The sequence below is a fragment of the Capsicum annuum genome, chromosome 1 (assembly GCF_002878395.1).
Source record: "Capsicum annuum cultivar UCD-10X-F1 chromosome 1, UCD10Xv1.1, whole genome shotgun sequence".
NCBI classification, from domain to species: domain Eukaryota; kingdom Viridiplantae; phylum Streptophyta; class Magnoliopsida; order Solanales; family Solanaceae; genus Capsicum; species Capsicum annuum.
The window spans coordinates 248,096,735-248,122,911 of NC_061111.1; the positions used below are offsets into that span (position 1 = coordinate 248,096,735).

Consider the following 26,177-nt stretch of genomic DNA (forward strand, 5'->3'; position numbering starts at 1 on the left):
GTAGCAGGCTTATACTGAGGAGATAGAGAAAGAGTGATGGAAGTATTGGGATGATTTTGGCTTGAAATGGATTCTGAGTCATGTTATAGTGCATCAACAATGGTAGGAAACCGACTTTACAATTTTAGTGAAAGACTCGAGGTATTTATGGGATCAATAGCGGGGAATGGAGAAGGAGGAAACCCACTAGCCCAAGCTCGATGCATTTTCGTCATCTGTTGCCTTAGTATCCTAATCTCTAGCTTTAAACTCTCACTTTCCTGACTCATTGTTCAATCCATTATGTCACTCTCTATATCCTTGTTGGACACAATTAACCCTTTCTTGGATTTGGTGTAATACTGAGGACCAGCTACAATTCCACAAATCAACCACCTTAAACTGACTGAACAAGAGATAACAAAATTGTTAGAGTTCTACACTTTCTCAAAATCTTTTTCTTTTTTTTTTCTTTTGAAAAGATCACCGAACCCGAGAAGGGCGCCTACATATCTCACCCCTGAGAGGGGATAATCAGGTGTGCATAGTTCGTGAAGTCTTGCCGAAATGGCCATTAAACTCTTTTTCCTTTCCCCTTTTTTCTTGAAACTTTAAAAAGAAAAGAAAGTAACAAATTGTCAAAAGAACTAACGAAAATCTTTTTGCATTTTTTCATGTTTAAATCCCTGTACAAAATGGAACCTATGATTACCAAAGGAAAAAAAATTTCTGTTTTCAATTCTGAATTTCATACAAAAATAAAACTTGAAACTATTAAAGAAAAATCATTTTGTAGTTTTCTTTTAAAGATGTATATGAAACACCTACTCTAAATGAAGAGTGAAGAAAATATTTTTTGAATTTTTCATATTCCTATACAAGATGCAACCTATGATTACCAAAAAAAATCTTTTTTGGATTTTTGATTTTGAATTTCATATGATGATAAAACTTGAAACTATTAAAGAAAATCATTTTGTAGTTTTCTTTTAAAGATGTTTATGAAATACTTAATCTAATAAAGAGTGAAGAAAATCTTTTTCAATTTTTTAAATAAGATCCCCGAACCAACAATAGGCTGCCTACGTATCTCACTTCCGAGAGAGGAGAATCAGGGGTGTGTAGTTCGTCCAGATTGGACAATTAAAGATTAACTGACAAAATGACCCTAACTTAAGAGACACGACCAAAGGTAGATGAATAAAATATTTTTTGAGTTTTCAATGCGACACATAAAACTGACACCAACAACTATGAAAGAAAATCTTTTTGATATTTTCATTATATGAAATGTACAAAACTTCTATCATTTTTTAATTTTCTTTTATAAAAACTCCGAAAAAGAAAAATTTTGAAATTTTTGAATTATGAATGCTTGCTAAAGAAGACAAAGGAAAATCTTTTTGACGTTTTTGATTTATTTTTTTTTTTTGGAAAATGAATGCAAAAAGTAAAAAATCTTTTTGGATTTTTGAATTGTGAAAAACGAAAGCCATAAAGAACTCTAAAAAAAACTACGAAACACTCTTTTTTGACTCACCTTTTCTTTTTCTCTTTTTTCAACACTTTCTTGTCTACACACTTTACTTCTAACACATGCTTTCCACAAATTGATCCATCAAATGACCATGTTACCCTCAGAGATTCAACATTTAGCACGTAGGGATGCTTTAGAGGTGAGTCTCCTACAAAGGGTCTCGCGGGTCCTGCTAGGTCTTAATATGATGCAAATAAGCATGTCCTAAAGGATGACCTATGCTGGGGCTCACTAATGAGGTTATTCGGGAGAGCATATGATTGATAGTGGCTGCAAGAGCTTTTTACCCACTCCATGACACCGACGGCTCCCCCTCCTAAAATAAGGGTGACTCAGCTAGAGTTCGTGTACAACACGTGTACTACAGACTTGTTGTAGAAAGAATAACTCGGGCTATGCACATGATGCCAGATATAAAGAGGTAACACATAAGAAGAAAGACTGTAAACACGTAGCACGTAGGCACTCAATAATGATAAAATAAATACAAACAATGTCTATACACCCATAATGTCAAACTAAGCTGATAAAACTCCAAAAAATAAGCTCAAATTCTAAAAATCTCCAGCAGAGTCGCCAGAGCTGTCACACCCCTTTTTTAACCAAAAAGATTATTCATTTTAAGTTCAAAAGGGTTTTTATTATTAAAATGACAAAATGAAGATTGGTTCCAAAAAAAAATTATTTTTACATTCAAAACTCAGAGTCACCACTTGGCATAATCCGGTGTGCCAAGTCACCTTTGGAAAACCCTTTTTAAAATGATTTGACTCTTTAAAACTGGTTTACGAACAGAGATTCCGCTAAGGAATTCTGTTGACCGAGGGAAAGATGTTAGGCGCCCCTCAATACCGAGGTTCGACCACGGTCACTTGGTTAAGCATATCGGCTAATTTAACACTATGAATGTATAAACCACACAAAACACATAAAACAATCAATCAAACACATAAAATAAAATAAATTCAAAATATAGTGTTCAGTCCAATTATACAGTCCAAAATAAAAAAATACAGAAATATAAACCTACGCTAACCTACACTAATCCTAAACTATGCCCCAATGCTTACCCAGTGCCTTGGGTCTTTGTCACGACTGTCCTCCGGATACAAAATACTTTGGGGCATTCCCCGATGAATAAACAAAAATACCTCGGGGCATTCCCCGGTCAAATGAATACATCTTCAAATCTTGTGTGATAAAGTAGAAAGAAACATTGACATGCACATTCAATCATTCAACAAAACACCACCTAAAATTTGCCGCATTTGCCTACCCAACTCGACCTAAAACATGATACTATCACGTTTAACAATATTCATGCTCATTCCGAGTTAAACAAAAATAATAATAAATAAAAGTTAATCTAAATTCACTCTTTAATCAACTTCTCAATTTCACCCCGAATTATCTTTTAACATCGAATTTCCACAATTTACAATCACCATTTCAATAATCCTTGATCATTTTTTATTACCGAATTTAAACAACAAATCAACATCACTCAAATTTTGTGATCAAATGCATGAACATCAACGAAATCAAACAATCATAATCAACCAACACATAATCATAGCCAATTCAACCAATTCAAAAATAAAGAAAAGAGAACGGGTTGGGGGTTGAAGAAATGGACCTTAATAGAACTTGTTTTCGTCGATAATAAAGAAAATCCAAAAATCAAAATCCTCGAACAAAGAACCCCACGACGAATAGAGCTCCAACTCATGAATTAAACCTTTTGGACTGCAAAAAATCCCCCCACAACACGATAACGAGGACAAGTCACTGAAACAGAAGCACTAAAGCCCCTCAAATCTGACAAAGAACCAAAAATCGATAGAAACTAAGCTCCGGTGAGCTGACAATGACCCAAAACAACTGAAACAGCCAAATTTCATCTAGATATCATTTAGCAATCGAAGAGAAATAAAGGGATTTTGGCAATTTTGAGACTGGTTCAACCAAAACTGACGACAGATATTGATTTCAGTGCAGATTCAGTTGGAAAATGTGAAAGGGAATCGGGTTTTTCACTTTTTTTTTATCTCTTCGTTGGATGTCCATCAATCACCCTCTATTTTTATTTTTCCCTTACTGAGTGCAAACAGTGGGTGTTTTTGTAGCTATGTGCGTATGTGCGATTTACTGTGTAGATATGTGTGTGCATTGCTAGGAAGAAAAAAAGAAGAGAAAAGAATGAAGTCCCCCTGGGTGTATTGTGTGGTCCTCTATTTGTGTGTGGTGTATCAGAATCTGTTAGTGTGGTATATCCTTAGTTGAAGGGAAAAAATATAACCAAGAGGGAGGTGCATGGATAGGGTAACGTGGGTTAGGGGTAAAGTGGGGTAGGGGTGGGGTGGGGTGGGGTGAGTTGGTTGAGATAAATTTTGTTAGAATAAGGGAATATTAGGGATTTAATTTGTTAGGAATTTATTGAAATTTTGTTATTTTTTGTCTTTTTGTGAGGTATAATTATATGGGTGAGGGTGTATGATAACGTGAGGTAAAAATGGATGAATTGGGTTTTCTAGAGGGACAAAATTAGGTGTCTACAGTGTGAATTAGTTGCATCTTTTGTGAAGCTCTCCAAGTTGATTTTGGTAAAGGTTTTCTGTGTTGCTTACTGAATTGGCAGGCAAGACATTCAGAAGCGTTAACATCCAAATTGGATAAGCTCTTCACCATATTCAATTTTTGCATTTTTAAAAGCCCTTGATAATGATAGTGCCCGAGTTTCCTCTGCCATAACTCAGCAATGTTTTTTTTTTTGCTGAATACACCATCTGTCTTCTTCCAATTGATTTATGAGAAATTTCTGCCTCTCATTTTGACTTAAAATAGGTCTTGTCCAGATGCTTCCTTGATCAAGCAGTATTTATCTTCAAAATATAATTTGAAACCTTTTTATAATAACTGACCAACACTTAACAAGTTCTAGTCCAAATCTGGTATATAAAGAACATCAGAAATTATTTTAGTGTCCGATTGTGTTTCAACTGTAATGGTTCCCATTCCTTTTGCTGAAATATAACCCCCATGGATGATTCTAACTTTTATAACTTTAGTAGACCTCAAATATTTGAAAATATCATTATCGCAAGTCATATGGTTTGTGCATCAGCTATTGATCAGCCACGACTCAGCTATTCATCTTTTGAAGCTCAAATTCACATACCAGATTCAACACTTGTATCCCTCGAATCCTTTCATCTCCTTCATACTCAGTCTTGAGATAATCTCATACCTTTTTTGGTGATTGCAGAGATATGATATGAGTTAAGATATTAGATAAAACTGCAGTAAATAAGTATGCCATTGCCTTTGATTTCCTAGTATTCCTTTCCTTATGAGTTTTAATCTGCGCCACCGTGGGATTGTCCGGCAAGGGAGCTATCTCATATTCATCTTCAACAGCTTACTAGAGATCCAAAGCTTGTAGATATATCCACATTCTAACTGCCCAGATTTGATAACTTTCTCCATCGAAAGTTGGTGGTGCCATTGAAGAAAAATTTGCTTCTCCGTTCATGATATCCACTGGATCATATTAATGTACACACTCATAGGTCCCTTAAGATTAAAGCTTCGATACCAATTGTGGTTTAAAATATTTAAAAGGAAATAATGCAAGAATTCAGTTCAAAAGCTAGCCGCTGAAACAGAGATGGAGTTCAAAGAAGAGAATAGGCAGAGAGGTTGATTATTTTCTTATAAAAGCCGTGTCTTATTGATCATCAGCTGGTTAACTTAAATAGTTGCTATTACAACTAAAAATAGGACAAAATAAAACCTATTTCTACCAAAAATATGTTGGGTTCAAAGTGTGTATGAAGTGTGAATGGAAAATGGAAAATGGTGGAGGAAAGGAGACACCCAATTTAGAAAGTGTACTCCAAATTGGAAAATTCACTAATTCTCGCACATTGGTGGGAGAAGGGAACTTTGGAGTGTTTATAATAAGAACACTTAATCCACATGGTAAGTGAGGCAAGAAATAAGAGATGCCTCACATCGTCGTCGTCGTCGTCGTCGTCGTCGCTCGGTTCGGCTTCAAATTTGGATTTGGCAAATAATCGATCGATGAGATCTATCTCTTTGGATAAAGTTTATTTGATGAAAATAAAGAAATCCAGACAGAAATCTAATTCAAAAATACAAAAAGCACAGTAAAATATTTTCTGATTTTGGTACTCTATTTATACATGCATACAGAAGTTTGAACTGATGCACTGTTTCAGTAAACTGATGCACTATTTCAGTAAACTGATGCATTTTTTTGACAAACTGACACACTTATTCACGAAATGGCATGCCTGTTCAGAACAGTCACACTGTTTGGATGAATGGACATGAATTTTTAGAAAAGGTTACACCTTTTAGAGGAACCTTTGCCACTTTTTAGAAGAGGCATCTTGTGGCTATATAAACCTGTTTTCACCCACAGGTTTACATACAAAAATTTTCAGAATACAAAACACTTCTTGTCTTACAAATTACTCTGTGTGATCAATCAAGACATTCTTTGCGTTCGAAGCTATTCCAATTGTTTGAGGTACCGCTACAATTGGTCTGTTTGGCCATTTTATCCTGGGAGAAAGAATTCCACAACCTTAGGTACAGTGAGGGGAATTATTTCCTTAAGGAAGCTCCGTGAATTCAGACGACTTGGCTTATTCATTTCTGTTTTATCTACTTTCTAAAAGAATAAAATACACCTCTTGAAAAGGTTATTTTGATCTTGTGTTGAGGGTATTTGATATACTTTATTGTGTTCTTGTTTATACTTGAATTCTAGTTGAAGTTATTGTTCTGCATATACAGATTTTTTGTACCCGAAGTACAGATAAAATAACAATCTTAAGGAAATAAATTTACAGAATCTGTACAACTTATTTTTAGAGATTAAAGCTTTAAGCTTTCTACTCTGCTTGAATTTAACTAGTGATTAGAAGACAAAATCTTCATCACAAGTTAAAGTTCACTCGGTTGACGATTTGAAGTTATAAAAACTTCATCATTAATTAGAAACAAAAAGAAAAGTTGAAAAGTTATTTAACTTTATAAGTAGTATTCTAAAAATACTAAATTTTTTTGTCTTCTATTGACAGGAAAGATAAATAACGAAAGTCAAATGATGGATGCGACAACATCTATGGGGGCAACTAATATTGCCACATCAAGTCGCACAAATGCTCCGCCAACAATGGCACCGGCGAAGAAGCCCGGGAAATTTTTGGGCATTGACTTCAAGCGGTGTCAGGAAAAGATGTTCTTTGACCTCACCACTTTATGTATGCAATGGTTCACTAGCGAAGAAACTCCTGAGGTACCCGAGGGAACCTCGGACAAAGACCGCTTCATTATTGTAGAAGCTTAGAAACTTCGGACTTCCTTTGCAGGAATTATATTCTGAGTGGTCTCCAAGACAACCTTTATAAAGTTTATAGTGGAACCAAGACATCAAAGGAACTATGGGGGGGCACTTGAACAAAAATATAAGACTGAGGATGCGGGAATTAAGAAATTCCTTGTTGCACGGTTCCTGGACTTCAAAATGATAGATAGCAAATCTGTTGTCTCTCAAGTACAGGAGTTCCAAGTCATCATACATGATCTCCTAGCAGGAGGTATATCTTTGAAAAATATCTTAGTTGAACAAATTAAAAATGTTCTTAATACTCACATAAACTATTTTGTAGGTTTAATTGTGAATGATTCTTTCCAAGTAGCAGCGATAGTTGAGAAGCTACCACCTTTGTGGAAAGACTTCAAAAACTACTTAAAGAGTAAACGCAAGGAGATGACTGTTGAAGATCTTATTGTCTAACTTCATATTGAAGAGGATAATAAAGCTGCCGAAAGAAGGTCAAAGGAAAATTCTACAATTAATGGAGCACATATTGTAAAAGATGATCAAAACAATTCCAAGAAAAGGAAGAAAGTTGAACAAGGAAGCAATCAAACCAAGAAAAATTTTAAGGGAAAATGCTTCAACTGTGGCAATATTGGCCACAAGTCCACAGATTGTCGTGCCCCAAAGAAAGGAAAAAAGAAGGATCAAGCAACTATGATTGAATCCCAACAAAACTCATTGGATGGCAATGAAAAGAGTTTTGGGGTATCTTAAATACACTCAAAACTATGCTTTGGATTATAATAAATATCCTGCGGTACTTGACGGATATAGTGATGCAAATTAGATCACCGGATCGAATGAAGTAAAATCCACAAGTGAATATGTATTTACTATCGGTGGAGGAGCAGTTTCTTGGAAATCATCTAAACAGACTTGTGTCGCTCACTCTACAATAGAACCTGAATTTATCACATTAGATAAAGCCGGTGAAGAAGCAGAATGGCTCTGGAATTTCTTAGAAGATATTCCGTATTGGCCCAAGCTAGTGGCACCAATATGTATACACTGTGATAGCTAAGCGGCAATAGGTAGGGCAGGGAGCATGATGTATAACGGTAAATCTCATCATATAAGACAAAGATATAATACTGTTAGAGAACTTTTCTCTAGTGGAATTATCACTGTAGTCTATGTAAAGTCAAAGGATAATATGTCGGATCCACTTACAAAAGTCCTATCTAGAGAAATAGTAGAAAGAACATCTAAGGGAATGGGTTTAAGGCCTAGGGCAAGTCAGCATGACGGTAACTCTACCTAGCAGACTGGAAATCCCAAGAGCTAGGTTCAAGGAGATCAAATAAATTTGTGTCTGTTAGGTTCAACATTGTCAATTACCCAACTCATTCTCATAATGTAGACAATGTACAGTAAACTAGGATAAGACTTAAAGTGAAAAGTCTTTTAACGATTATCTAAATTTGGCAGATTTGACCAAATAGTTTAATTTACAAGATTGAATGTTTAGAAATCACCTATGCGAAGGCGAAGTGGAAGCCGCTTTAAGGAGAATATTAGTAAAGGTCTATTCTCTAAGCTCTCATGAAACCGAGATGTGTTCATGGCTGAAAAGAATAAAACCGTGAGAACCATAAATGTTAAAAGGCTGGTTGTGTGACATGTATTGTCTAGGTGTACATTAAATCTCGATGTTTCAAAGATATTAAATCTACTAATTGACCAAGTGCATCCGATGCATGTTCACTATGGAAAGTTCAAAGGGAAACCTACTTATCCAGATGCAATCAGTCTTTGCTTGATGATCACATACTTTTCCGTACAACTTTTATGAAAAATAGTCATTCCCCATTCATGTGGGGGATTTTTGAGTTCAAAGTGTGTATGAAGTGTGAATGGAAAATGGAAAATAGAAAATGGTGGAGGAAAGGAGACACCCAGTTTAGAAAGTGTACTCCAAATTGGAAAGTTTACTAATTCTCCCACATTGGTGGTTGAAGGAAACTTTGGAGTGTTTATAATAAGAACACTTACTCCACATGGTAAGTGAGGCAAGAAATAAGAGATGCCTTGCGCCGTCGTCGTCGTCGCTCGCTCGGCTCGTCTTCGGATTTGGATTTAGCAAAGGATCGATCAATGAGATCTATCTTTTTGGAAAAAGTTTATTTGACGGAAATAAAAAAATCTAGACAGAAATCTAATCCGAAAATACAAAAAACGCAGTAAAATATTTTCTAGTTTTGGTACTCCATTTATACATGCATACAGAAGTTTGAACGGATGCACTATTTCAGTAAACTGATGCACTGTTTTAGTAAACCGATGCATTGTTTCGACGAACTGACACACTTATTCACGAAATGGCATGCCTGTTCAGAATAGTCACACTGTTTGGATGAATGGACATGAATTTTTAGAAAAGGTTACACCTTTTAGATGTACCTTTGCCACTTTTCAGAAGAGGCATCTTGTGGCTATATAAACCTGCTTTCATCCACGGGTTTACATACGAAAATTTTCAGAATACAAAATACTTCATGTCTTACAAATTACTCTATGTGATCAATCAAAACATTCTGTGCGTTCGAAGATATTCCAATTATTTGAGGTACCGCTACAATTGGTCTGTTTGGCCATTTTATCCTGGGAGGAAGAATTCCACAACCTCGGGTACAGTGAGGGAAATTATTTTCTTAAGGAAACTCCGTGAATTCGGACGACTTGGCCTTATTTATTTCTGTTTCATCTACATTCTAAAAGAATAAAATACACCTCTTGAAGAGGTCATTTTGATCTTGTGTTGAGGGTATTTGATATACTTCATTGTGTTCTTGTTTATACTTGAACTCTAGTTGAAGTTATTTTTCTGTATATACAGATTATGTGTACCCGAAGTACAGATAAAATAACAATATATAAGTAACTAATTAGTTTCCTACCAAAGATAGAAATCCTAATTTAACTAGGATTCGTAGGTAAAAAAAAAGCTGGAGAAAAAAGAAAAAACAGACTCAACAGATCTTAGTTAACATCTTGGGCTAGCAGAAGATTTACCCGATTATACTTTCTTATGTTATTTCTCTACACTGAATGGTCCTCATACTTCCATTATGTTGTCCCTTTGTTGTGGATATTGCTTATTTTTATAGCTGAAGTTTAGTTTTTTGGTACTCTTGTTGTTTGTACGTTTTTCACCTGGATATAATAAGGAACTTTCATTTCTAGTAGAAGTCCTCGAGCAGCTTTACTAATAGTAATAAATTAAATAAGTGGAAGGCCTAACATTTTATATTAGTATAAGGAAGGCGCTAGCTAGAGCCCAACCTATACAAGGGTTTTCCACCTCCGTCTGGTTGTTCTGCTATGATGTAATGTGCAGCAAGATGTATGGTATAGGGTCCCCTATTTTCTGTCCTGTAAAGTCCTTTATGGATTTCGAGTTGGGAATAGAGTTGTCGCATAGGGAGGAGTGCCTTGTTTGTAGTTTTTCTATAGTTACAGTGTTTTGCATGTGTCTTGTAGTTACTTGGTTGTAGTGTTTTGGTAATGTTTGTGATTTCGGATAGATAGATTATTGTATTATTCTATGGGTTGCATGTTTCTTTTATTTTTTAGTGGTGCGTTATCCCATTTTGTTGTTTGTTTTTATGTTTTTTATTTGTTATACTATTATTTGTCATGAGCTGAGTATCTATCAGAAACAGCCTATCTATTCTATCTGAGGTAGTGTTACGGACAACGTATACTTTACCCTCCCCAGTCCCCATACTTCCGTTACCCTATCCCTTTGTTGTGGCTATTACTCATACTTCCATTACCCTGTCCCTTTGTTATGGCTATTACTCATCTGCAACGTTCAACTTGAGTCAATTATACTCAATCCTATAACACTATCAATGCATTCCGTAATATAACGTAGGTACCTCTAACTGTTTAGGTAAACATTGATTTCTTTGCTCACCTTGAGACTAGGGAAAAGTTCTTAATGTAAATATAGTAACCATGTTACTTGAGAGTTGTAAAATTTTAGACTAGTAAGAGTATAGTTCTTGGTCTATAGTATTATGTCGGTAATTATAAACAAGTATATTATCTTTAAGGATTTGTTTCATAGAATATTAACTACATATATCATTAAGTCTAAAAGAACACACGGAAACACATGTCTGTACCTAGTTGTGATAAAGACGTGAACATATACCTGAGGTTTGTTCGAATACTTTAGCCGTAATTGAAACCTCGCGATTTGCATTGCCTAAAGAATCAATATTTGAACATTAGTTGTTTGCTTTGGTCCATGCTAATTAGGGGAGTAAATAAAGCAATGTAGATTATTTTTAAACATTTGATTTTACACTTGTACGGTGTGTTGTGCTAGTAATCAGTAAGAGCATTTTTTTCTTAATAGCTGAAGTTTTGTTTCCGGTACCCTTGCTGTTTGCGTATTTTCGACCTGGTGTTATATACCAATTTTCCCACATTGGAAAAATAGAGAAATACTGATGGGTTTACAGGCTAAATGGGGTCTCCCATCTATCACCCAAGAAGGGTACCAGCCGTGACCAACTGGACTCAGCCATAACCAACGAGGTCGTACAGATTAGTCTTTCGGATTGGACTCTCCTGTTTGGTTTATATCATTGGGTGAAAAGATCAAAGTGTTAATCCTCATACTTCCATTATCCTGTCCCGTTGTAAAGGCCAAAGGGTGCAGAGTCTTCTGTGAACAGAATTATCTACTTATTACTCGACTTTTTCCCCCACTCTAACAAAAGTATCAGTAGTGTTCATCTTACCACTTAGAACCTTCATGATTAAATGTTGTTTTTATAATTATTAGTTTTAAAATTATGAGTTTCTTGTTTAATGTCATTTGAGAAATATATTAGGAAAAATTTGATATAGATGGCATAAATGGTCATAGGGATCATGTTTGAAACATATGAGAAGGTGTGGTACAATAGGAGAGGATACTACACATGAATGTGAAGTCTAAGCCATTGCAAGAGGTACTAAAAAAATTTGCCTAAGGTAACATATAACATACCCATTATATTCCCACGGAGTGGGATCTGGAGAGGGTAATGTATGCAGTACATACCATGATACAAGAATGATCACAGAGATGGACTTATGAGAGTGCGTGTTGGACCCGAGACTTGGAGTGTGCAAATAAAGTGCAACGGAGCACCAAAATACACACCAAAACCGTCCATACACCACACTTGAACTAAACTTGATGGGCGTCTCTCACTTAAGGGACCTTTTGGTCATTTTAAATTATATTTTGTAATAACTATATAAGGAACATTTTAGGGTTTTATTAGTTAGTTTTTGGATATTGTAAGACATAACATTTTGAGATACAAAGTCCTCTCTCCTTTGAGGCAAATCGAAACTAGGTTCACAAGTGAGGATTTCACTTATGTTGTTTGTTCAAGCTTGGAAACATTGGGTGCTTGAAGGATTGAGGTCCCTCTTGTGTCCATGTAAGAGAGTAGATGTTCCTATTATCATTGTATTAAGGGTCTATGTGTTTGAATCACACTTAGGTTCTTAGTTCATGAGATAGTGTATGTCACTCTACCTATCCCTTTGTTTTGTTATATTCGTGAAGTTTGTGTTCTTGTAATCTTAATCACATGTTGTTGTTCTCATCTTGTTGTTGTTAATCTAGTTTAGGTCTAGCTAAAAATAGGTGTTAAACACCTTGTTATCTTATTATTCTCTTGTAGTTGTCTTAGCCGAGATTTGGTTCCATTGTGGTCTCGGTTTCACCTTGTGGTTGTGGACTATTTTGGCTTATTTCGGTGCATTCTTTGTTTGATTTGTATCATTTAATATTAGAGCTTGTGGTTGATTTTTTTTCAACAAAATCAATCTTGGCCTTGGCACTTGAAAATTTCAAAAAAAAAAAAAAAGTGTTCTTGTTGTATCCTTGGCCGAGAACTTGAGGTTCTTGTTGTTGTTGTCTTGGCTGAAAAACTTAAGTCTAGGTATAGGATTTATTTTGTTTGTTTTGTTGTTTCTAGTGTTACCCTTGTTCTTTACTAGCACTTTGAGTCTAGATCTAGATTTGAGCTTAAATTGTTGAGGTTGTTATTGTGAACAAGGTAGTGGCCGTGTGTTGATGTTGTTGTTCTTGGCCGTGTGGTGATCTTGCTGTGGATTTGGTTGGACGTTGGTCGATATTGTTGTTTTTCTTCAAAGGTTGTTGTTGTGTTCTTGTTGTTCTTCACTCCTTTAATCTCTTGTTAAAACAAAAAGTGAACATTAGATTTACAAAGGTGAAAAACCAAGTTGTAGTACTTGTTGGTAAAAGAACATGATCACATCACTCAAAAGACTTGACAACCACTTTTCACCTGCTTTCCATGATTTAAGGACCTTGTTTCAAGAACAAAGTACAAAGAAGGTCAAATCTTTCTTTTGAATTTGAAAAAGAAGCTCCAAGACCATATTTCCCTCCATTAATCAAATCCACCAATTCCAAATTATAAACTTGGTCAAGACTTGAAATCGAAAGGTAAAATTTGACAAAACCGTGGCCAATAGTGGACTGCCATGTCACTAATTTACTGTTCATACAACATTTTTAAGCTCAAATTTTTAGATTCTTTAGTTTCATTTTATTATTCCTTATTTGCGTTTGTTGGTTCGAACACTAATTGACAAGCTAGTAAACTCCTACTAGATTGTAAGTTAGTTTTGTGTCCATTTGTTCATGGTAAGCCTTATTTGTGTGCTTTTTGCCTTTTCTAAATCGTTGATTAGTTTTTGAATCACGTCCTACAAGATTCGTTTGAGTTTTAAAACAAAATTCTAATCCGGACAAGAGTAGACTCAATCCTCAACTCCTCGTGGATTCCTTAGCTGACTTACAACACTTGTGAAGCTACGAGTAAGGTAATCAAAGTATGAGAGTGTGGCGAGGTTATTTTTGAGCTAACTTGTTATTGTTTGGTAGGTGCTTTCTTAGGTACATTGCGATGGAGGGAGCGACTTCCCAAACCATGGGCAACAATAATACCAATATCCTCATGGCTTCTATTGAGGGCCTCAACCGCACTTTGGAAAGAATACAAGTGAGTCTTGGGAAGTTAGAAATGGATATGTCTTCGGTGAAAGGGGAAGTAACATCAATAAAAGGAGATATGACCACTATGAGTGGGACTTTGGTACGGGTAGAAAGCCAAAGAAGTTCCCGACCTTCTACTCCTCAAAATACTTCTAAAACCAATACCCCCAAAATATTACACCAAATGATCCATCCTTCAAGACAACCACCAAATGCTCCCTAAGGTCAAGAGTATGAAAGAACAATCCACCCTCCACTTCACTAAGTCCAACAAGAAGGATTTGGAACCCGAATTCCACCACCAAACCCAAGCCCTCTTCTTAACCAAAGCCTCTCTATTAAACCAAAGGCCTTACTTTCCACCAAATCCAAATCCACTTAATCCAAACCAACCTAACCGTGTAGAGGGATATAGTAGGGAGGAACAATATGGGGGTTATGGATATTATGGTAATGTTTACTTGAGAGAAAAAAAGGTGAAGGGTAGGCAAGGTGATTTAGGCTGAGAGGTGAGGGGCGTCCACTAAACCCGACAGCTAGGCATCAATACCGTCAAAGTTAGTCTTCCAATCTTCAAGGGTGAGAGTGATTCCGAGGCGTATCTTTCTTGGGACTCATCTTGTGACAAGATATTCCATGTAAATAATCTAACCAAAGAGAAGAAGAGTTGTTATGCTATTCCTCACTTTGAGGATTATGCAAACACTTAGTAGGAGTATGTGAAGAGGTTTGTTGATGTGTTGATTGTCGGGAAGACACCTCTATAGTTTAGATTGAGGTACCTTATGCGTCAAAGGTACTTACCCGAGGGATACAAACATGAGCTTTTTGCCAAGTTGTACAACTTAAGGCAAGGAAACAAAAGTGTCATGGCATACTATGACGAGTTTCAACAATTGATGTTAAAGTTTGATCATCGAGGGGAATATGTGAGCCATGACATTATACGATTCAAGATCGGGTTGAATAGAGACATAGCTTCTCGCATGACCCTCCACAAGTTTGACACCATCGATGGTATCTTCCAAGCGACATTGGAAGTTGAAAAGGAACTCTCGGTTTCCAAGTCCAAGAGTAATCAACAACCTTTCTCGAATTGGCACCAACATAAAGAGCACTCATTCATGCCAACCAAAACAAGAACAAAGTTGTCCAAACCAAAACCAAGGCTGCCCAAAGGTATCCTCCAAGAAACGAAGGTAAGCCAAATCCTACTTCTCATCCTAAGGGATTTCAATGTTTCAATATCAAGGATGGGGGAACAAGGCTAGTGAATGCCCAAACCAGAGAAATGTAATCCTTAGGGAGGTAAAATTGTATTACCTTGGTGAGGAGGTGGGACTTAAATAGGATAAGGGTGATGAAAAGTTCAAGATGAGAGCAAGAAGCTAAAGTGAAAATTGATGAAGGCGAGAAAGGTGTGTGACCGTGTGATTGTGAGGTTGAAGTGCCTAGTTATATGACAAGGAGATTCATGATTAGTGAGGTCTTAGAAGAAGAAGCCGAGAGTGAGGAGGGTGGATAAAAAGAGAAGTCGAGAATCATGATGGTGGGATTTTCCCACAAGAGCTCTTTGTTATTCATTAACCTAGATACTAGCCCTTTGGCTAGTATCAAATCTTCTTATGTACAGGTTGTAGAACATGTAAGTCCAAAGAGAATGCTTGATGATTCCATGGATTCCTTGGTAGAACATCCTAGCCTCGGGAAAGGACATGAAGAGTTGACTCCAAGAGGAGAGCTTGCGGGTGATGAAGTCTTGAATTTGTGGGCAAATTCCTTTCAAGATGAATAGACTGATACAAGAATGACCACGGAGATGGACTTATGAGAGTACGTGTTGGACTCAAGACTTGGAGTGTACAAATAAAGTGCAAAGTATCATCAAAATACACACCAAAATCGTCCATACACTAGACTTGAACTACACTTGATGGGCGCCTCTCACTTAAGGGTTCTTTTGGTTATTTTAACTTATATTTTGTAATAACTACATAAGGAATATTTTAAGGTTTTAGTAGTTAGTTTTTGGATATTGTAAGACAAAACATTTTGAGACACAAAGTCCTCTCTCCTTTGAGGCAAACCAAAACTAGGTTCACAAGCGAGGATTTCACTTATGTTGTTTGTTCAAGCTTGGAAACGTTGGGCGTTTGAAGGATTGAGGTCCCTCTTATGTCCACGTAAGAGAGTAGGTGTTCCTATCCCTTTGTTTTGTTGTAATCGTGTAGTTTGTGTTCTAGTAATCTTAACCGTGTGTCGTTGTTGTTCTCATCTTGTTTTCTTCATCTTGTTGTTGTTAATCTAGTTTGGGGCTGGCTGGAAATGGGTGTTAAACACCTTGTTATCTTGTTATTCTCTTGTAGTTGTGTTGGCCGAGATTTGGTTCCATTGTGGTCTCGGTTTCACCTTGTGTTTATGGACTATTTTGGCCTGTTTTGGTGCATTCCTTGTTTGGTTTGTATCATACCAGTACCTCAGAGGTGAGGTAGAGCGGTTGCTACTAATAGACCCCTGGCTTAGACCAATGTTCCCTAACATTTAATCTCTCAATTTCATCCTAAACAAATATGATTTATCTTATGTTGGTGCAGAAGCTCACCACCATCCTGTTATGGAATGAAAGAGACAAGAAAGAAAATTAAACAGAAATTGAATGATAACTCTTGATATTGATTCTTTTCATTGATTCAAATATAAGAGTGCATCTCTATTTATAAGAAACTAAATAAAATAAATTAGGAAAATATGATATTTTCCTTATAGCTAATAGACTAAATATTCTATAATTAATAAATCCTAGACTTAAAAGGAAGTAAATAATATAAAATATTCTTACACTAGAATATATATATATATATATATATATATATATATATATATATATATATATATATATATTCAACCATTAATGAAAATCACAAAATAGAAGGCAGGTAAATCTCAGCATCCCTTCCTCAAACTCAAGTTGATGTATCCAACTTGAGTTTGAACACTTAATTATTCTTGAAAACCCACTTTTCTTTGAATTTGTTGCAACAATCTAAAAAAGTTGGTCTTCCTCATGTTCATGCTTCTCTTTCATAAGTAGTGCTTTTGAATTATCTTGAGTGTATTTGAACTTGCATACTTTTGTGACATGACCTTTTTGTTTGCAACTTTCACATAATGCATCGGATCACCACCAACAAAATTTTTCTAAGTGTGTTTTCTTTTTGCAATATTTTCAAGGTGGATAATCAACCTTTCTTTTTTTATGGTTCACATAAAAATACCTTCAACAACTTTTTCTTTCCTGTGAGCTCTTCTTTGCTCTTGTGCTTGAAGAACGTTTGTTGACACCCAATTTTAATTTTTCATGCCTAAAATTAACGCATTCAGACTTTCTGACCGTTAAAGGGCACAAAGTACATTTATTTTTTTACATATTTTTATAATTTTTAACAAACTATTGATAATCATCATTATTTTAGGATTTTTATTAATTTATTGTCATATTTTAAATTTACATAATTTATTAATAATTATTCTTAATTTCATAAATTTTACAATTTTTATCAATTTATTATTATTTTAATATTCTTTGTGCAGACATCTACCTACGTACATAACGTAACACTACAACTTTTCTTTTACATATTATAATTTCAATTGTTTATAACGTAATGCATTTTTAAATTTAATTATATTATATTTGTTGTTTGCATTTTTCTGTAACTATACATCGACATTCATATTTTATACATTATTTAATACAGTCTGCAACAGTAATATCTACTCAATTATTTTAATACATAAAGTAACAACTCAGTTAAGTCAAGGTCTTGTCACTTTTTAAAAAGTGATATTTGAATTGACGGGTTGAGGTTTCATCCATTGAATAAATATTTTTATTTATTAGTTAAAAGGATGCAAAATCCTTTGGTTAAAATTCGTGGGAGAAGCAGGCAAGACTCGTCAACATGCCTGCTTCTCCTGACTACTTCTCTTGCCTGGTTTATCAGCTGCTTTTTTCGTAATTTTATTATGTCATCTCTAATTAATTATTAAAAAATTATCACAAAGTCATTTAAGTATTAAAACATTTATAATAATTAATGTTAAATTTACTTAACATTTTATATGAGACCCATTTAATTTTTTTTGCAAGTATTTTTGTTTAGTAATTTTGTTATATCACTTCTAATTAGACATGTCTGCTTCGTTGTTTCAACCGTAATTTTACTATGTCACTCCTAATTAATTATTATGACCATTTAAGCATTGTGTCAATTAATAATATTTGATAAAAAAAAGGTAAAATAGATATAAAATAATAAGTTAATCAAAAAAATTTCACAAGTATGTTTTATTTTAATTTTGTTATATCACTTCTAATTAGTTGCCGTGAGTTATTAAGATACGTAACTTTACTATATCACTCATAATTAATTATTATGTTTATCTAAACATTATGACACTTAAATTGAAATAGAAGAAAAAATATTATATATCACAATAATTTAAAAACTTAAATTATTTAAAAAATATAATTGACTATCAGTGTCATAAAAGTTTGAACAATGAGAGCGATATATATTATTAAAAATGATTGGTAATATAACTTTATCATTTTGCCTCTCTTAATTGGGTCTTGTTGTTAGTTTCGATATTAATGGATGACTAATATCAAAACATTATTTATATTTTTAATGGTACTCCTCTTTATAACATTTTTCAAGAATACTAACAACAAGCAATAATCAATTAGACTAAGAGTATAATGAAAAAAAAATTATTTTATCTTGATAAGTAAAATATGACAAATAAAATAAGACATCAAATTAAAAAATTTAAATGGAATAAAATGAGACGGAAGAAGTAGTTTATAAATAAGGGAAGAAAGTTTTAATAATTTACACTAAAAAATACACATACACACAAAACACACACCAACAGACGTACATATCACTTTCCCTCTCCTTTCTCTCTTTCTCTCTCCCAAACTCACCGCCGCCGGTACCAATGGCTCGCCGGAGGTAGTGACCGGCGAGTTCCAATCAGCCGAGTTCCCTTTCCCTTCTCCCTTTTACCCTACTGCTGCTCGACGCCGGTAAAATATAAGCGACGCACAAATCAGCCGGTGAACTCCATCACTGCTCCGGCCAGATCTGGACGAAATGATCCAAGATCCGAGCTCCGACACACCACACCGATGCTGTCCACCAAAAATAGCCCAGATCTGGTCGTGTTTTATTTTTCCGGCGATTGCCGTTGAAGCAACGCCGGTGACCCATTCCCTATTGGTCTCTATTTTTATTTGATTTCATATTTGGCAGCAGCCATGGCCATGATACCAAAAAAAGAGCTCAAATTTGGGTGAGTCCCCACTAACGCCGGCGACCCCTCGACTCGTTAATGTCTTTTTCATATAAGTTTGGACATATTTTTGTGTTCTCATATGTTTTTTTTTTATGATTTGCTAGACTGTTTTGATTCTGATGATTTGGTATAATTTTGCCGGATAATATTACTCACTGGATTGCTGCTTGCTTATGTTGCTCTGGTATTGGTTTTGCTCTGTTATGTCCTTGTGACAACTTTAGTTTTCATTTGTTTAGATTGCTGATTTTTTAATATTATTGGATGATTATCCTTGTAAAATACTGATAACAAATCAATACTATATTACTTTGACCGATGGAGAAATTATTCATTGATTTTCGAGGCCTTCACCAATAAAAAGATAGAATTTTACCTATACGAATAAGTGGCGAAATTCTTATAATATTTTTAAAATTTTATTTGAGTACATTATGAGAGTGTTTTGTACAGACTATTGAGATTACTCATCAAGAATGATTTTCAAAGAAACTTTAAATTTGCATTATATTTTTTATATTTTTATACTTGTACAAATATTATCATAGTGAAATTTTATTTTTTTAGTGTTGGAAGGAATATTCTTTATTTACCCAATTATCATCACGCGTTAGAAAAATTTAGGTCGTTACTATTTATATAAAAGGATTAAATTGATTTAGATATTTAATCGAATAATTCATATTTTTTAACCTAAAAACATTACGTAATCTTTTTTTTTGAACAAATTTTTCTTTATTTAATCTTTTTATTTTTCATATATATTCTCATGTACTTTTGTTTATTTTCATACACTTTTTATATATATATTTTACGATAACATATGTAATTTACACATTCATTATATATAAATTGTTTATATTGTTTTAATACTTATTTTGTATTTGTATTTACAAACATCAATTTTTTCTCTTTTTTTTAATAAACCTAAGTTTAGTCGGAAACCACATTTGTGGATTCTGAAGGGTGTCTAATACCTTTTCTTTGGAATAATTTGAACACTTATCTAGAATCTAAATTGATTAGTAAAGTAAACCACAAGTCATACATATTAATACATAAATAGCTTTCCTTATTTTTCTTAAATATTAGGTGGCGACTCTGTACGTAATTTATTCTTTTAGAGTCGATAATGTCGTGTTTGTTTTGATCTTAGATAAAAAAATCAGGTATGACAATGCTTATCAATTCAGCAAGAGAGATGACAGAGAGATCTTTAGACTCTTCTAAAGTGGAGATTTTGGACTCAAATCTTTCAGGAAAAGTCACCAAAATTTTTCAACTATTTTATTGTCTTTAAAATCTTTGCCAAACAATCTGATTATATTGACAATAAAAGAAATTCTATCAGAATACTTAATAATTGTCTCACCTTCTTGCATCCTAAGAGATTCAAAATCTTTTTTTTAAATTCAGAGTTTGATTTTGTCTACCTCGTTTACTTCCTTGGTGCTCCTTTTCAAACTTTTCTTAAGCTTCTTTTGTTGTTTCGCATGCAATGATTTTTGAAAAAATTGAATCAACAACTGAATTTTGAATTACAATTTTTTCTTTATATTTTTTTTTATTTCTCTTTTGAGTAAAGTTTGATTTCGGCAGCAGAAGATTTAGCTGTGAGTGGTTGTATAGGTTTCTCTTTCTTTACAACTTCCGACAAATCATAAGCTTCAAATTAAAATTTTATCTTAACTGCCCAAATTTGATAATTTTCACCAGTGAAGTTTGTGGAGAAAATTGAAGGAGAGATGTCTTTTAAGTCTTGAATGAAGGATTGGTGACATTGACCAACTTAAAGGGTCAAACATTATTAGAAAACTTGATTAAGTTAATTGTGAACTTGATTAATATTTTCAAAACTTTCTAATCTTTTAAAAAATACAAATCAACCTAACCCACACCCCTTTTCAATCCAAATCAACCAGTCTCTCTTCTCTTTCTCGATAGTTTCTCTCAACTCTCTCTCAACCAACAGTTTTGCAAATTTCTCCTTTCAATCCTCCGCAACTTCAACATCTGACAACAAATAGTTGGGATTCGAGTTCCTTTTCGACTTCAACCTTCAATCGATGTGACAGCCTTACTCTCTGGCCACAACAGCTTCGAATTCTTCAACCTTCAATCGACGTGACAGCCTTGCTCTCCGGCCACAACAGCTTCGAATTCATCATCGTTCCTTTTCTTCTTTCACAGGTAAAAATTTATGGTCTTTTTAGTTTTGAAGAAAACGAGGAACTTGAGTCAACTTCTCTTATAGTATTGTTAATAATTTCAATATTTATTATTTTAATTTGAAATGCGGTCTCAATAAAACCTTAATTTCTGGTATTTCTTCTCTTCTCTTTTCGAAGTGAATAATTATTTTTTGTTGTTTGTTGTGTTTTTTTTAAGTTTGATTTTCTTTGTTTGTGTTTATAAAAACAAAACAACAATTTGGGTTGATTTGTTCTTTTCTTGTTCTTGGTAAAAATGGTGATATTGTTTTTCTGTTGAACAAAATCGTGCTACTGTTTTTTTTATCGAACAGATTATCCTTCTGGTGCAACATATAACCATCCGATGCAACAGATTTGTCAGATGATGCAATAGATCAACCATCTGATGCACTAGAGGAACCATCAGATTATAATTTTGATGCAACAGATTTAACATATGATGCAATAGTTAAACTATTTGATTCAACATATTAACCATATGTTGCAACAGATTAAGAATTGGATAAAAAATCTGATGCAACTAATTAACCATCTGATGCAACGGAAGAACCATCAAATTAATGTTCTGATGCAACAGATGCACCTCTTGTTGGATAAAATCATATCAACTCTTCCAACAGGACATGTCCAAGACATGATTTTTTCAACTGATCATTCATCTGCCGCGATAGACGACCCTATGTTGGAAGAAATCTAAACAATATTGACCGTTGATAATTGTTCCAACAGATCACTCATGTGTTGCAACAGAAGTATGACCTATTACACTGACTATTCATCTTTCTCAATGGATGAGTGATATGTTTTGTATTGTCACAACAGATTACTTAGTCGTTGTTGGAGGTTAGTTAACTGTTCCAACTTATCACTCATATGTTGCAATAGATGTGTGATCTGCTGCATAAACCATTCATTTTTCTCAACAGATGAGTGATATATTTTGTATTATTGCAACAGATTACTCATCCGTTGCAATATGTTATTTAACTGTTCCAACTGATCACTCATGTTGCAATAATGTGTGATCTGTTGCACAGACCATTCATCTATCTTAAAAGATGAGTGATACATTTTGTATTGTTGCAACAGATTGCTCACCTGCTGCAACAGGTTTGTTATATACTGCAACAGATATACTACCTGTGCAACAGATAAGTAACTTGTTGGAACTGTTATTTTACTGTTTTGCTTGTTAGATTTACTATTATCCTTTTTTAACGATACATTAATCAACTATAATATATTTTTTTATGTTCCTATTAATTTTAGATAATATGGCTCCCAAAAGAACAGAAATTGAGTCAAGTCCAAGTAAAGGAACAAGTGAAGCAGTTAGGATACATCCACCATCTATGAGCTTGCTTTACAAATGTTATCTCAATCACGAGCAGAATATGATGAACACAGAGAGGAGAAATATTTCAGAAGAGATGATCCAAATGCTAATAGCCCTTCCGCCGAAGAGTTGGTCAAAACCTTCAGCATTGATTATTATCTTGTGAGAATGCAGTGCGATGGTGCCACAAATTTAAAGGGTGATTTCGTGGTTAAGTCAGTCATGGGAAAATCTTTCGACACCTTCAAAAAAATACTTCGAGAATAAAAATTGGATGCTTATTTCAGGGACAGCTACTTTGAAAAATATCTTGATTTGCCAGAGGATAAAAATGCTCGTTTCCAAATGAAAATGGTATATGAACTTCTCAAGCATAGGTTTATGTACAAAAACAAAGATAAGATGGATGAGGTGTGGATAAATTACTGTGGCATACCTGTTTGTTTTGGTTGGAAGGAGTTTGCCATAGTTATTGGACTAAAATGTTATCCTCCTTGTCAAGTTATACCTATTCTAACCCAAAAAAAAATACCCTGCACACCCAAAATAGGCAAAGGCAAGTCGTTTGATCGTGATGACCTGATGTCCATTGTTGGTCCACGCTTCAAAAATAAAAAGTTGATAGAAGCGTTGAAAGGTAAAGAACTTTCAAAGAAGCATAAGCAGTCATTGTGCTTGATTTTGTTTGTACATAATATTCTTTGGGCGAGAGACGTTAACAACATAAACATTGATTTAATAAAGCTATCATAGGATCTTAAGGCGTTTAACAGTTATCCTTGGGGTTATAAAAGCTTCAAAATGACTGTCCAATATTTGTTGACTCTGTTAGCGCCAAAGACAGTCAACTTATATGGCTTTCCATGTGCTTTTATGGTAAATATTTCTTTCTTTTATTATGATATCATTCATTTTTTTTACTAAATAATGATTTTGATTTATTGGCGTTATTTTTTAGGCTTGGACGTTTGAAGTCATTCCTCATTTGAGACAACAAGTGAACTACCAGGAAGAAGTTTCTTGTCCAAGAATCTTGAGGTGGTTGTCGGCTAAACCTGATAAAAATGTAAAATTTCTTGATCTCTTCAATCCCCCGAAGGATACAGTAAGTATAATTATAATTAAGTTTTTATTTTAATTAAAGATTTCTTTGAATGATCTAATCATCATTCTAATATATGTAATGATTTATTTTAGATTGTGCATCCGTCGCTAGTTCCGACCAATTGAGAGTTGAAGATGCCATTTTTTCTTACTGTATGGTCTGTACAACTTTATCGGATCCTAAGATCATCGACGGAATAAAAATAGAATTGTTTGGAGCAACAACCATTACAAGAAAAATAATTTTGGAGGGTGGACTTGTTGTTGTTGATGGTCTCAGTGGTGATAGAGCTATTGGTGGTGGTAGTGGTGCTGTTGTTGGTGCTAATGATGCTCCTCTTACAGTATTTAAAACAAACCATTATGAGTATGATCATACTGGTTATACAGATTTTGCCTTCCATAATGAATGTTGTGCATACAAATATCAAGACTGTAGGGCGAAACATGATGAAATGATTAATGCTATTAATGCATTAACTGCTTCTGTAAAGAAATTGACATCTAAGAGGGGTGTCATTCCATCAAAAAGGATTTTATTTTCATCCACTCCATTAGAGATTAAGGCTAAGAGGAGAAGAAAAGTGATTTCTAAGGCATTATCAAGCATCCAAAAAAGCGAAAATTACAACTCCTCTGTCCGTGTGTTGCACTGAGCAATGTACAATGTCCAAAGAAGAGTAACACGAGCTGAACAAAGTGAATATATATGTCTTCCAACTAACAAATAGACACATTTCTGTTTTAACAGATGACACATCTGCTGAAAATTATCAAACAAATATATGCATTTGTTACAACAGTTAACTAACTTATTGCACCAGATAAAGTACCTGTTGCGACATATGTATCATCTATTTTAGTAAATCAAACAGCTCTTCATACCACTTTTATTTTTACCAACAGATGACCTATCTACTGCAACATATGAGTCATATGTTGCAACAGATGGTTCATCCGTTGGAAATTATCATACGGGTCTTCCTCATGTAGAAATTTGACCCAACAGTTGATTCATTGTTGCAACAAAAATATAATCTGTTTGGGACAATTTAAAACAGGAGAAAGACCTGTTTGATTTGCTAGAACAGATGAGTTATCCTTTTCCGTTTTGTTGTATCTCCATGATTAGCATTGACCAATTTTGACTTTTCAGGTGGATGTAAAAGATATTTCTAAGCGGTATTGACGATATGCTACTATACTCTTTTTATGAAAATAGGAAGAACAGAAAGCGCAGAAACCATACGTAAGCGACAATAAAGATTCACGCCAAGAAAATCCAAATTCCATAGCACTGAATGAAGAACAATTTGTCCATATTGAGTAGATCTTTATAGCTTGAGTCTATCAAAGTAATAACCTCACCCCTCCTTCGAAATCCTTGGCATCAATACTTAAATTATTGGTGTATTTGATGAGATTTGTACCCATAATAATTTTTTTACATTTCATTATTCGTTGATTTTATTTTAGCTAATTTCTTAAGGCTTCGATTTATTTTATTTTGTCTATGAATTTTATTTTTTTCTTAGATTTGAACTTATTAATTGAAATGGAATAACTAGATTTAAATATTACAACTGATAATGTATCTGTCGCAACAGATGGCACATCTGTTGAAAAATATCGAACAGATTTAACATATGTTGCAATAGGTATATAATCTATTGAAATTTATCAAACATGTCTTCCCACTGCTGCAACAGATAGACTTAGGTAGAAACACCGACATAATGCAATAGATGACCAAACTATTACAACAAATAAATTATATGTCAGAATAGGTAGAATATTTGTTACAATGGATGGAGAATCTGTTGTATTATAAAAATTCAACTTTCATTGGACATAAAAAAAAATTATCACTACATGTAAAAAAGTGAAAGTAAATTAAAATAAAAAAGGTAGAACCCATCGACAGTGTTCAATTCTAACACATAAAATAAAATAGGCATCAAGTAGACAATGTTCATTCTAAATACGTAAAATAAAATAAGCACAAATGTATCAGGTTGGCACTTTTTGCTGACTTGGCATCTAATTTGGCCCCCAACGGTCATTTTTCCTCCATTGTCCTATATATTCATCTTTTTCCTAAAATTTAACCCTAAATTCCTAAATCTTCTTCTTCGTCGTTAATTTTTTTATCTATCCAAATTCTTCAAATTATTTGCATTTGGTCTTTCTTTTCT

General features: G+C 34.2%; 1 long non-coding RNA gene across 3 annotated transcripts; it reads left to right on the forward strand.

Moving 5' to 3' along the window:
- The first annotated feature begins 18,846 nt into the window (after nt 1-18,846).
- Nucleotides 18,847-24,527, forward strand: LOC124889464. 3 transcript variants are annotated; one of them, XR_007048477.1, is made up of 4 exons: nt 18,847-19,513; nt 20,486-21,519; nt 23,837-23,983; nt 24,076-24,527. It is a non-coding gene; the product is annotated as an uncharacterized LOC124889464 (long non-coding RNA). The 3 variants fall into 3 exon arrangements; XR_007048479.1 differs by lacking the exons at nt 23,837-23,983; nt 24,076-24,527 and adding an exon at nt 21,854-22,775; XR_007048478.1 differs by lacking the exon at nt 20,486-21,519 and having other exon boundaries at nt 18,850-19,513.
- Nucleotides 24,528-26,177: the final 1,650 nt, after the last annotated feature.